The sequence below is a fragment of the Ctenocephalides felis genome, unplaced genomic scaffold, assembly GCF_003426905.1.
Source record: "Ctenocephalides felis isolate EL2017-DRISC unplaced genomic scaffold, ASM342690v1 CF-g0.4_SCAFFOLD_01886, whole genome shotgun sequence".
Classification (NCBI taxonomy): Eukaryota; Metazoa; Arthropoda; class Insecta; order Siphonaptera; family Pulicidae; genus Ctenocephalides; species Ctenocephalides felis.
Genome location: NW_020538040.1, coordinates 135601616 through 135614754, shown reverse-complemented (window position 1 = coordinate 135614754; position 13139 = coordinate 135601616). Strand labels below are relative to the sequence as shown.

General features: G+C 29.8%; 1 non-coding gene across 1 annotated transcript; it reads right to left on the bottom strand.

The window, feature by feature from the left end:
* Positions 1 to 7912: 7912 nt before the first annotated feature.
* On the bottom strand, positions 7913 to 7984 carry Trnaa-cgc. Its single transcript has one exon. It is a non-coding gene; the product is annotated as a tRNA-Ala (tRNA).
* Positions 7985 to 13139: the final 5155 nt, after the last annotated feature.

Here is a 13139-nt window from a genome sequence, read left to right as displayed (position 1 = left end):
ATAATGAATAAATTGAGTAAAAAATTTATTCTTTTAATTATTATTTTTGACTATGATTCTAAAAATGTTATTTACGGTTATAGATCCAAAATTTGAATAAACAAAATTAATAAAAACTAATCACAATAACCGATGAATGGTCATAATTTTACCAAAGCTCTGGGTTGCACTTAAAAGCTCAAAATTTCCAAACAGCGTGAGATAATTATTTTTCTAATTTTTTTCAGAAATTTTAAGGTCAATACTAATAGTATTCTCTCTTTCGGCTTTATATTAAAATTTAGGACATCTAGTATATATGCACTTATCACTTTGATCAATTTAGTATTTAGTATGTATGTTTAGTATAAGAATGATGATATTTTATCCAATGTCATATTGTAAATAGAAATCAACAAGAAAAATGTCTATATCTTCTTACATTCTTGCTCATATATCAGTAGAATAAAATTATTATTTTTATTTAAAATTTGAAAATTTCATCATTGCAGTTTGAGAAGATAACTTTTAGACGATCATTGAAAATATTTTAGTTAAATTGAAAACTTTAAAATAAATCAAAACTTTTAATAATTATTTTGTATTGAATAATGAACGTTTGTACGCTGGAACTAAGTCTTAAACAAAGTAAAAATTATATCGGTAATTGTATTTGTAATTGATTAAAGTGTAATTTGTAAGTAAATCCTTTCAGAATAATCACCATCTTTCAGAAATGAGACATAGTAAAAATATAAACATATGCTGATGTGTGATCCCAGCAGTTTAGCAAAAAAGTTGTTTGATATTTTTTATGACAGAATAATTTAAAAAATCTTAATGACCTATTTTAGGAAAAAATAAACATAATCTTTTAAATTTTCAGTACTATGATCATAGCAAAGTGTAACCTTGGACACAGTTCTTAGATTCATTTTTTGAACTTCATAAACAATTTATGGAATATCTTTTATGTAGATTGATGACCAAACATTAAAAAAAAAGATTTTAATATTAGCTGGAATGAAATGCAAAATTTGAAGAAAATGATATATTTCATTTTCATAATTATTAATTAGCAAGATGATGGTTACTGGCTGCTGTATTATTAACGGGACGTATTATACACAGTTAGTTTTTACAAAAGCGCTTTTATGATTCGACGCCGCGTTTATATTAATTTTGAACAATGTACTGTGCATAATGTATATCATATATCTGCACAAAAACATCCACACACACTTATATATCAGCAACTCCATGTGGGCGTTGCTCTGGATAAATAATCAAGTGCAAAAGTGATTAATATTCGAAAATTTGAAAATCATATCGCAGATGGAAATCATATTTGAAATGATATCACATTATAATGTAAATGCCATCGCATTTGAAATGATAGCAATTATATTATTTTATACTTCAGTTTTATTAATATCATATTCGTTGTTCATTATTTTTGGATTAACATTAGATGAAACAGATGTATTCATGCACAGTCAACCCTCGGTTAACACGGCACTCTAGGTGCACGGTTCCTAAATTACGCGGAGCTAAAAATCCGACATCGCTCCGACGAAACGGACTTCCTATTACACGGTTTTTGTTCAACAGCCCACAAGTTCCTTGCGCAACCTTTGAGTGAGTACAGGAACTTGATATCAAAAGGGTATTAATATAAGCTTTGTTATCGACTTTTATCTTTTTGACATGATTATATAATAGCTGCCTAAGAACACGTTTGAACTGACTACTGCGTCGCGCCAATTTTTGAATCAGTTGTTTATGAACATACATGTCATTTCGCCCGTATTACTCCTACTTCAAGTTGTATTTCTTGGTCTCCATACAGCACGATAAAAATGGTGCGATTTGTACTAACTCTGAGTCTCTCATAGCACGGTTCCCATACTGCACTATAGAAGTTTACAGAGAACGCACTACGAATTGGCATGAATTGTATGTTAAATCAAAGTTTTTTATAGCACGGTCCTCATACTGCACGGTACGGATTTGCCGCGTTAACCGAGGGTTGACTGTATATGAATAAAAGGTGGAGCGAGGTACAAAGGTCCATTTTGACCTTGGGTAATTATATTTTAAAACCAAACCAAACCAATTATATAATAACTAAGTACACATCTCAAACAACAAACTGTCTGACTATGTTTAGTAAAACACCAAGCTACAATACATCAAATGTTTTTTGCTGTTTTTCAAAAGTTTGTCAACTGATTTTTTTTACACCATTGGTGAGGTAAAATCGAATGGTCAAGGGTCAACCAGGTTCAATGTCTTATTTTTAATTTCAAGGTTTTTTTACGCAATAATAGCTACACTATTAAAAAAATAATTATACGTAAAAAATTTTGCACTTCGTTAACTGAGTGCAACATCAAAAACAGATGGCGAGTTTTGCAACAAAATTACATTATTGTTTACACAAATAATTCTACTAGTATGAATATTGATGTTAATATATAAAATATTTTTATACATATTAACAAATATGTCCAACAGGGTACACATTTCAGTTTCTAATATGCAGCTGAATTTGACAATATTTGTGTCAATAACCACAATATCAATCAGTTGGCATATTGGAAGTAAATAATATAATTGATGCCAAAGCACCTACGCCAAGTCACAAGGGCTGGCAATGAACTTTTGCGGAATTAACTTAGAAAATTCATGTTTTAGTCGTGGCTTTATGAGACTTGCTCGAAAGTTAGAAATCCATGTAATTCATTTATATATACACCTACAAGTCTGACAAAGACTATTGTGTTGTGTTCTTCGCATTGTAGAAAATAAATTTGTTCTAAAAAATGTAGCGTAATTTTCTATAAACAATTTCACTGTATGATGAAGTTTAAGCATAGAAATTAATATTTCTACATTCAGTGCAGTAAACGGAGAGGAAAAAAGGGTTAACCTCTGATTTTTTTTACTGTGCTCCAAATTTCATGAAATTTTGGAATTAGGTTCATCTTACCTTCAAGTTTAAAAGTGAAAACAATTCGGGTTGCGCCATCACCCCCCGGGCGGATGACACTCCTTCTCAATTGTGTAATTACATTTTTTCAAAATAACGTAAATCGATAGAAGAACTAATTATAAAAAAAAATGTCTTTTATAGTTTTTTAAAAAAAAGTTACTGGCCACTAAAGTATCATATATTTTTGGCGTTTTTCTTCATTTTTTTGCAAATATCTTCTAAAACATACATTTGAACAAAATAATGTCAATAAAAATCTTAATAAATCGGTATTACATAGTGTTCTAGAAAAATATTAAGCAAGATTTGAAAGAGCAAAGTCGTTTTTTATTTTGTTCAAGATTTAATTGTTGTATTTAAAGCCATCTAGTGTCGAGGTTTTACATTTTATGCATTTCGGTGAAATGGGGTTTTATAGTGCTCAACATAAGCTTTAAAATGAGTGCTGTTACAAGTTTTTTGCGTGTAAAATGAGTGAGCTATCATGCAAAAAAGAAGCATATACAAAGTTTTTTTCTTTTAAATCACATGGTATAATGAGCGCCATTTCCACCAGAATTAAAGTAATTCACATTCCATCTAGAATTCACTTTATCATAGACATCTTGATGGATTATAGCAGATTCACTACTTTAGTACAAACTATTTTCAGAAAACTCACGATTTTATAAAAACTTTTTTTTCCAATATATTTAAAAATCGAAATTATTTTCAATATATCTCAAAAAGAATAAAAGATACGTATAAAAGCATATAGATAAAAATCAAAGGGATCTTTTTGGCTTATTATTGTTTTTTATTAATTTTCTTTCACACAAAAATTGACAGAGTTATGGCTGTTTAAAGACTGCGCGGCCGCGCAAATTGGGAAAAAAAGTTTTTATAAAATCGTGAGTTCTCACATTTTTTTCTTATAATTAGTTCTTCTATCGATTTCCGACGTTATTTTGAAAAAATGTAATTACACAATTGAGAAGGGGTGTCATCCCCTCGGGGGGTGATGGCGCAACCCGAATTGTTTTCCTTTTGAACTTCAGGGTAAGATGAACCTAATTCCAAAATTTCATGAAATTCGGAGCTAAGTAAAAAAATTCAGACCTAAAACGCTCCGTTTACTGCACTAATTTAACATCACTCACATTACTGTACATACATTTTAGTATAGACAGTAGTGTTAAAAGCATAAATATTAGTATAGGATATTAAAAAAAATCAAAATTTTAAATTGTAGGCATGTTTACAAGACAAAGTCTGTACCCAATACTAGCTGACCCAACGTCTGTCGGGTCAGCTAGTATATATATATATATATATATATATATATATATAACCAAGCATGTATATTTATTATATTTGTTTATGAGGGGACCGCAACAAAAGATTTTGCACCCTCCGCATGCGGCTGCTTACATTGCTGGTGTGCGCGTTCATTCACAAAAAATGAATGATTTGTCAAATCATGTATAATAAGGTCACAAAGCATCCTCATGCGGATTATAATATTAATCATGTTTAGTTATTAGTTATTAGACACCCCTTACGGTATGAAATCTCCACCCCGGGTCATTAAGCATGCCTTATAATTGATATCAAGTGGTCTGGTATTTGAAAATTTAATATGCGTAGAATTATTTATCATACAGCAATTGAATAAGTAATAAAACTTATTTGAATGATGTTAATATAATAGAAATTAATAGAAAATAAAAATACAGTAATACCCCGTTTAACGCCGTATTGTTTAGCGCTGTTTTGGTTTAGCGCTCTTTTATTTCAACCCGAGTTTTCAAAGGATAAATGAGGAAGTTGTCGAAAAAATAATTCAAGAACCAGCGCAGTTTTTCTAATTGTGAGCTCAAGGAATGAAATTAACAAAAAGAAGACGAAAATGTTGATAGCAGTGATTCAGAGGAATAGCAAAAAAAAACATTGGATGGTGTTTGTAAAAAGGAGTTTGTTTACCGTAACTGAAATAATGGATCAATTCATTGAAAATGATTATAATTTTGACAGGAGCTCTAAAGTAAGGCGTGGTGTTAGAGATGCTCTATCCGTTTATGAAGAACTTTTAAGAGAACAATGAAAAAGAAAAAGTGAAACAACATTAGATGCTTTTCTCACAAAAAGGCGAAACACTGAAAACTCAGAAGACTAACTAAATATTTATTATTTAATAGACCATCAGAAGACATTGTTTCTATAAGCTTATGTGATAATGTTATATTTGGCGTTTAGAGGTCTCCTCCATTGAAGAGATCCTCTGCTTGAATTAATCTATAGCTGTCTGTATATAATTTAATATTGCAGGTCTTTTGGCCATTTCTTCTTGAGTCTTCTTGTTTGAACAATTTTGTTGATGATTTGTATTACAGCGTTCGAATGATCATCGATTTTGTTGTGTTAAGAACAGCTCCGGGTCTTTACGAGTATAATCTTTTCTCTCGTATAATTTCATTTACAGTTTTAATTTTCAGGTCCCTGTGGTTGGTCTCATTAGTTACGTACCAAGGCGCATGTACCATTGCCCTTAATATTTTGTTCTGGGTACGCTGTATAATTTTTGTGTTTGATGCACTTGCACATCCCCATAATTCTATTCCGTAGCTCCATATTGGTACTAGTACAGTTTTGTGTATTAAAGTTTTGTTTGCGTATGACATTTTCGATTTTCTGCCAATTAGCCAGTACAATTGTTTGAATTTTTTCATCGTTTGTTTGCTCTTTTGCTTGATATGGAGACCCCACGTGAGTCTACGGTCTAGATGTAGTCCTAAATAATTAATGCTGGCTGGTACTAGGAGGAATTTCGATGTTATTTATAAATACGGGCTCACAGTTTTGATTTCTCGTTGTAAACGTGATATGTTTTGATTTGTCTTCATTTATACTTATTTTCCATTCTTTGAATTCGAATAGATGTTCTTGTAAGTTTAGAGGTGAGATTACTAGATCTTGATGTGTTGCTTAACTAAATATATATATATATATATATATATATATATATATTTGATTTATTTTTCATAGCAAGCATATACAAAGTACATTCAGCTACATTTGTTACAGTTATATATTATTTGTCTGCGTGAGAAGGACAAACTAAATATGACTGACTTAGAATGTTATTTGTTTTTCCAAAAACATTCATTTTCTTATTTATATTTTGTTTTTATTTTTGCAAGAAATAATAATGTGGTATTAATTTGGGCTTTTAAAAAAAATATTTGGTTTTATTTTTAGTATAAATAACATACTTTTTAAATTTATTACCGAACCAATTTTCTGGCCGTCGTCCCCTAGCCCCAATATTTTCATGTGAAGATAGCATCGTTTAGCGCTGTTTCGCATTGACCTCTACTTTGATAAAACGTATCCCCCGCGTTAAACGGGGTATTCCTGTACTTATATAGTCCTTGGCACATTGAGTTTACATTACTGCATTTTTGGTAGTACGTGCGTGCCAAACGGTAGCCTAGGCCTTGCAACTAGGACCGACGCTAGTGTCTTCAGCGCCCGCATGCTATTTTTTTCTAACACTTCCCCCCCTTTCTATATTTTTTTTAACTGTTTTTGCAGTTGGTTATAAAAACTATATGAAATTAGTGGTGCATGGCATCGTGCCTTAAGGCAAATTACTGAAAGTTCCCATACCGTGATGAAAAAATATTCGAGAAATATTACATACTTTCAAATAGATTATTATAAATACTGTAACATTCATTATTCGTAAATTGGACGACGACGCTTATATATGTTTACCTGAAATAATTATATAAAGTAAAATGCAATGTTAAACTATTTATTGTAAGTATGTGAGTTTTAAAATTTTAGATAGAATTAAAATTTAAATTTAAATAATTTTGTATCTTTAAAAAAATGGAAAATAAAAAAAAATGTTTTTAAAATTTTGAAAAAAATGCATTTTTCAAAAACTAACCATTTTGTCACAAGCATAATGTTTTTTAAATCATTCAAATCGGATTTTGACACTTTTAGCTACTTACCTTTAAAACGGCTGGGCCTGTCCTTGCCAAAAACTAATCAACACATCTTCCCGTCAATTCAATGTTTTTTTTTAAAATCATTTAAATTGGATGCTTAATTCTCTCAAAGGGCTGGACCAAACTTTTCCGAAAACTATTATCAGCAAGTCTCCCCAATGAGAATCGATTGCTTGTTTAACTTCCCGTAGTGTAAATTATTGTAATCGTCTAAAAATCGAAATTGAAACATTTTGCAAATCGTCACGTTCTGAAGGTTTCAGAACATTTAGGCATACCTTAAAAAATAAATGTGTGTGCGTATGTATGTATGTATGTTCAAAAAACATTCGATTCCTATTGATAGAGAGATGTGCTGATTAGTTTTTGCCAAAGGCAGGTCCAGCAGTTACGGAGATAAAGAGCAAAGAGTGCAGAAAATAGAAATCGAGTTTTTGAGAGAACGGTGTCTCCGATTTGAATGATCTAAAAAACATTCCATTAGTAATGATTGGGAGAAATGATTATTAGTTTTTGGCGAAGGCAGGCCCAGCCGTTTCAAAGATACCAAGCTAAATGTGCAAAAAATGGCAGTTTTTGAGAGAACTAAGTGTCCGATTTACATGATTCAAAAAAACTTTCTCCTTGTTATAACAAAATAATTGATTTTGGAAAAAAAAAATTTTGTTTCAAAATTTATTTATCGAAAATAGATCAGATTTTTTTTTAATTCTGACTAAAGTTCTAATATACTATAATCAAATAATTTTAACTTTGCAATTCAGTTTATATAATTCTTATAAATATTTGACAATGTTACAATATTTATAATAATCTATTTGAAAACATTCAGTATTCCTCAAACATTTCGTTACAGTACGGGAAGTTCCAGCAATTTGCCTTAAGGCACAATGCCAAACACCCCACTACTTAAGATATTTAAAAGTACATAAAAAAGTTTTGGAGGAGCTGGGATTTGAACCCAGGACTTCCCGCATGCGAAGCGGACACTCTGCCCCTGAGTTACACCCCCTTAGAAAAGTCCTTCATTTTTGCATTCAAATTTTTCAAAATGTGTCAAAAAACTAGTGGGACGCATGGCATCGTGCCTTAAGGCAAATTGCTGGAACTTTCCGTACGGTAATTAAACATCCGAGGAATAAAAATAATCAATAATTGTTTTGAAGATTTCCAAATAGATTATTATAAATACATACTGTAAATTCATAAGTGTTTTTTAAATTGGATGGTGAGCGTATTTTATAAACAACTTATGTTTACGTTTTCAAGAGTCTATTTTTATTTAATTAGATTTTTTTGATAATTTAGAAATTTTTTGATAATTTAGAATTTTTTAAATATTTTGAGAACTTGGATTTTTTTGAAAATATTCGATTTTTTTTTAATTTTCGAAATATTCTCAAATTTTTGTAAGAAATCATTTTTTTAAAAAAATTTCGAAATTTAGTTTTTATTGAAAATGATGAAAAATTCGATTTTTTTTTAATTTTCAAAAACATTAAGTTGTTTTTTGAATTAATGTAATTGGATAATCCGTTCTCTCAAAAACTGCATAACCGTTTTTACACACTTTACGCTCCATACCTCCGAAACGGCAAAATTGCCTTTTGCAACAACACTTCGCGATCGAGTACAAACCGAATGATTTTTTGATCATACAAATCGGTTATTTCATACTGTCGAAAACGTCGAGAACATTTGTTTGAACCATATAAAAAACTTCAAAATTAAAAATTTTGGTACGGAACCCAAAAAAATTTACACAAAATGTGTAAACAATATTAAAATCTCTATAAAATATCTGATGTACATATGTCCAATAAACATTTTTGACCGCCAAACGGCAATTTTTTAAATTATTTTTATTGAGAGTCCATAACCGCTAGACCTGCCTTCCCAAAAATTTAATCAGTTCTTTATTTTTTTAATATAAGTAAAACGTTTTTTGAATTATTAAAATCGGACACTTTGTTCACTGAAAAACTGAATTACCGTTTTTAGCTTTTTTGCCTTGTATCTTTAAAACGGCTGATTTGCCTGGTTCAAAAACTAATCAGCACGTCCACGCAATAGCAATCGAATGTTTTTTGAATCATTCAATTCGGTTGAACCGTGTTCCCAAAATCATCGACAAAAATTTATATCCGAACACACACACACACATACATCCATTTTTTCTAAGGAATGCCAAAATGTTCAGAAACCTTCAAAACGTGAAGATATGAATAAAATTTCATTGTCGATTACTATAACTTACCCTTCGGGAAGTTAAAAATAATAATAAAATTAATATTTGGATCCAAAATGTTACTACCACGCGCTGAACTTTGTGGCTGCTAAAAATACCGTTTTTAAGTAAATATGTTGTTAAGATTTAAGTAAAAATGTTTAAAGTCTATTCAATTGAGAAAGGTTGTTTGCACTTTATTTTCAAAAATAGCTAAATAATTGCTTAATTAATTTACTATGATTTTTAGCTAATACAATTTAGCATCAGTTAGACCTTATTTGTTAAGGGGTATTATTTTAGGTGACAAAGCATTTACACTTGTTTATCTATGTGACAGAGTTTTAAAATCTCGCATTCAATGAGTTGTTATATTGTATGTAACATTAAAAATTATTACAACTGTTCACAAATTTAAGGGCAATTGAGGGTAGAATCAAAAAAAGAAAATAATTGTAATGATAAATACTTAGAGTAGAAAAATATTAAAATAATTTGTGATAAAAATGTGAAAAAATATGAAAAAGGAAACAATAATTGTAACTGTTGAAAAAAAAGTATTATATATTATCAGTGTGCATTTTATAGTAGGAATCTTAAACCAAACTTGGCATAACATAAAACAATAACCACTTTGGCCACTCTATATAGTATTTTGAATCAGTAGAATTCAGTAGTTCATACACTGCTGAAGTTTGTTAGGTTTTCCAACCTGCGAATGAAAACACAAATTCACGTCAATGAGCTAAAAAAAATGTGGTAGCTTCAGTTAACAGTCAGTTGTCGAAGTGAGGACATAGAAATTACGTAATATTTTATATTTTAGAAGTGTATGGTTCGGGATTAGACATGTGTGGTTCAGATTTTAAAGTGTGTGGTTCAGGTGATTAATAATGCTATAATAAGTGCTAGTGCTAGTGCCAGTTAAATTTAATTTTCCACAATGACAGTTTATCAGTGCTACTTTTCGTTTTTTTAAGCTTTTGATATAAGTATTAACAAATACTAATATGTGTTTTAATTTACGTGAACATTCAATCAACTATGGTACTGTTATGGCGATTATGAATAGGTAAGTTCATTAAAAAAATCATGGCGCCTGAAATTGTATAACTCAATTTATCAGTCCATCAGTGGCGTCATTTTAAGAAAAAAATGGCGCGTGAAATTGTGTCCATTCATCAGTGGCATCGATTTTAAAAAATCGAGGCACCTGAAATAGTTTAATATTTTCATTTGTCTGTTTATCACTGGTGTCATTTAAAGAAATGGCGTCAGAAATTGTTTAAATTTTCAATTAATTTAATAACTCAATTTATTAGTTTATCAGTGGCGTCGTTTTAATGAAAAAAAATGGCGTCTGGGTCTGTTTATTTGTGGCGTCGTTACAAAAGATATAATGGCTCTCAGTGTTTGAAAAATGTGTCCATTTAGAGGGCGTCTTAAAGTGGGAGGGAGGGTTTGATAAAAAAAAATTCACAGCTTGAAGAGCAATATCAAGTGTATTTATTTTTTACCTCAATTTAAAAATAATCGATTTTTTTTCTAAGAAATTAAAAAATTTGACGTTTTTTTCTGGATACTAAGAAAACACGTGATGTTTGATAAAAAGAAAATAAAAGAAAAGGCAGGGGGGGGCCAATAATCCTTAGAAAAAATGGACGCCCCCGTATCAGGTTATCAGTGGCGTCGTTTTAAGGAAAAAATGGCGTCTGAATTGTTAAGTGTTTTTATCAGTGGCGTCGTTTAAAAAAAATAATGGCGCATAAAATTGTTTAATAACTCCATTCATCAGTTTATCACTGGCGTTATTTTAAAAAATAATGGCGTCTCAAATTGTTTAATAACAACAATTTGTTTAACAACACCATTTATCGAAATTAATACAATAATGATAGTGTTAGAAAGAATAGTGTTAAAACTGTTTACGAGCTATTTTTGTTCGTAACAGTCATGAAAAAACATTTGCTTTAGAATAAATTAGAAGAGTTAGTTTTAGTTCATTATTCAGTGATCAATTCTTGTTAAATTTATGTTATTATTTATGTTTGATTATTGAATTACTTCTTGTTTAAAAGAACCGTCTGCTAGTGCTACTGTTTATTTTCTTGGTATTTGATTAAATATTGATACAATTAATATTAAAACAATTAACAAAGTGTGCAATGATTCTCATGAGAATCGTAGTGTGGTATTGATGGCGGCAATTATGTACAGGTATGTTTCTTTAAAAAAATTAATGGCGTGTGGAACTGTTCAATAGCCTTTTTTGTTTATAACTTTTGTGAATCCTCTAATTATAGGCGCGTGATATTTATTTGATATGTGATATAAAGTTTTACATTCTCGTAATTTGTTTTATATGAGTTAGTGGTCATTGAAGAACATACATTTACAATGATGGCCGATCCTGGGGTCGTCCTCATCGCTCGCTCGCTCGCCATTTTCTTCTAACGCTAATTGATATCGTATGAGCCGAATTTTATGTATTTATCTTCACTTTTCCTTTTCATGGAATTGTTATTTGAAGTTAATTTTTTAACCTATTTTAAAAATATTGTCCGGAGATTAGTAAAACATGAAAAAAAAATTCTATATTTCTTAAATGATATTGAATGTTGGTACTTCCTAAGGTGTGCGCCCGCACAATAATTTTTAATAAGTTCAATTTTTGCAGTATGTTAAAGTTTATAGCAATTTCCAAAAGGCATAGTGGGTTTATTCAACTTATTTACAATTAGCGTCGTAAGTTTTTTTTATCATTTAACAATAGAATTTAATTTATTTGATTTATTTTTTTACAATAGAATATAAATTAAATGAAGAGCGGAAAGACATTAGCGAATGTGCCGGTTCTCCGTCAAGAATCGAGTTTGACATACATCAACAAACACCCCGACTACAAATACCAAGACACCCAATAAATTATTTTACTTTATATTTTACAAATGAATGAATGAAAAACAAACCATTATGGCAGCACAAAAATGAACAAATATACTGACTAATCAGTGGCATATTCTAAATGCGAGAGAAAGAAAATGGGATTGTATTGTCTGTTCTGACAGCACTAGGAGGAAGGCGGCGAACAACATTTTATTGTAAAACATTCAAAATCAACCAGCTATGCATTTTGGAAATTGTTTTGAATGTCACCATTCTTTATAAAATAATCAAAAATAAATTAATATTATAAATGTATGTCCTTCAATGATCAAACAAATTGCATAACATACACAATGTAAGTCAAGTTTACAGCCGGTACAATTGATTGTTTTGATGAAATCGGTGCCGTCCCCGTAAGTGTTAATAAAAAAGGGTGAAAATATACTTAAAAAATTAATAGTTAATTAATAAAAATGTTATGGCGGGCCGCACTTCTTAATAAATTACAAAGCTTGATATATATTAAGAAACATAATATAAAAATACTAAATCAAAAGAATCATAAATTATTGCAATAAGAAAAGAATACAATATAATTAATTTATTTATGGAAGCAAGCTGGTAAAATAAATAAAATTCTACTTTATAAACGCTTAAAGAAAAATATTTAACAGGCCACATAAAACCTACGGGCCGCGTGTGCTTATCCTTGATCGATGCTTCAATACGATGCGTCATTGTGTATACAAAATTTTAAAATTCCACATAAGATATTTTTAATTCAAATTAATTTAACAGAATATAAAATCTACTATAAAATGTAAAAGCAACAAAAGCTTCCAAACAAAAACGAATTCGGTTTTTTATTTTCAATATTTTGAAATTTCTCTGTATTTTCAAATTAATTTATACTTCTCGAAAAATTTTAAAACATTCAACAAATTGCAACATTTTCAAAAATATCAATTTTCAAATATTTTTTTTTTCAAAAATTAAAAAAAAAACTAGAAATTTTCAGAAAATTTAAACTCGTTAAAAAAATCAATTTTATTCA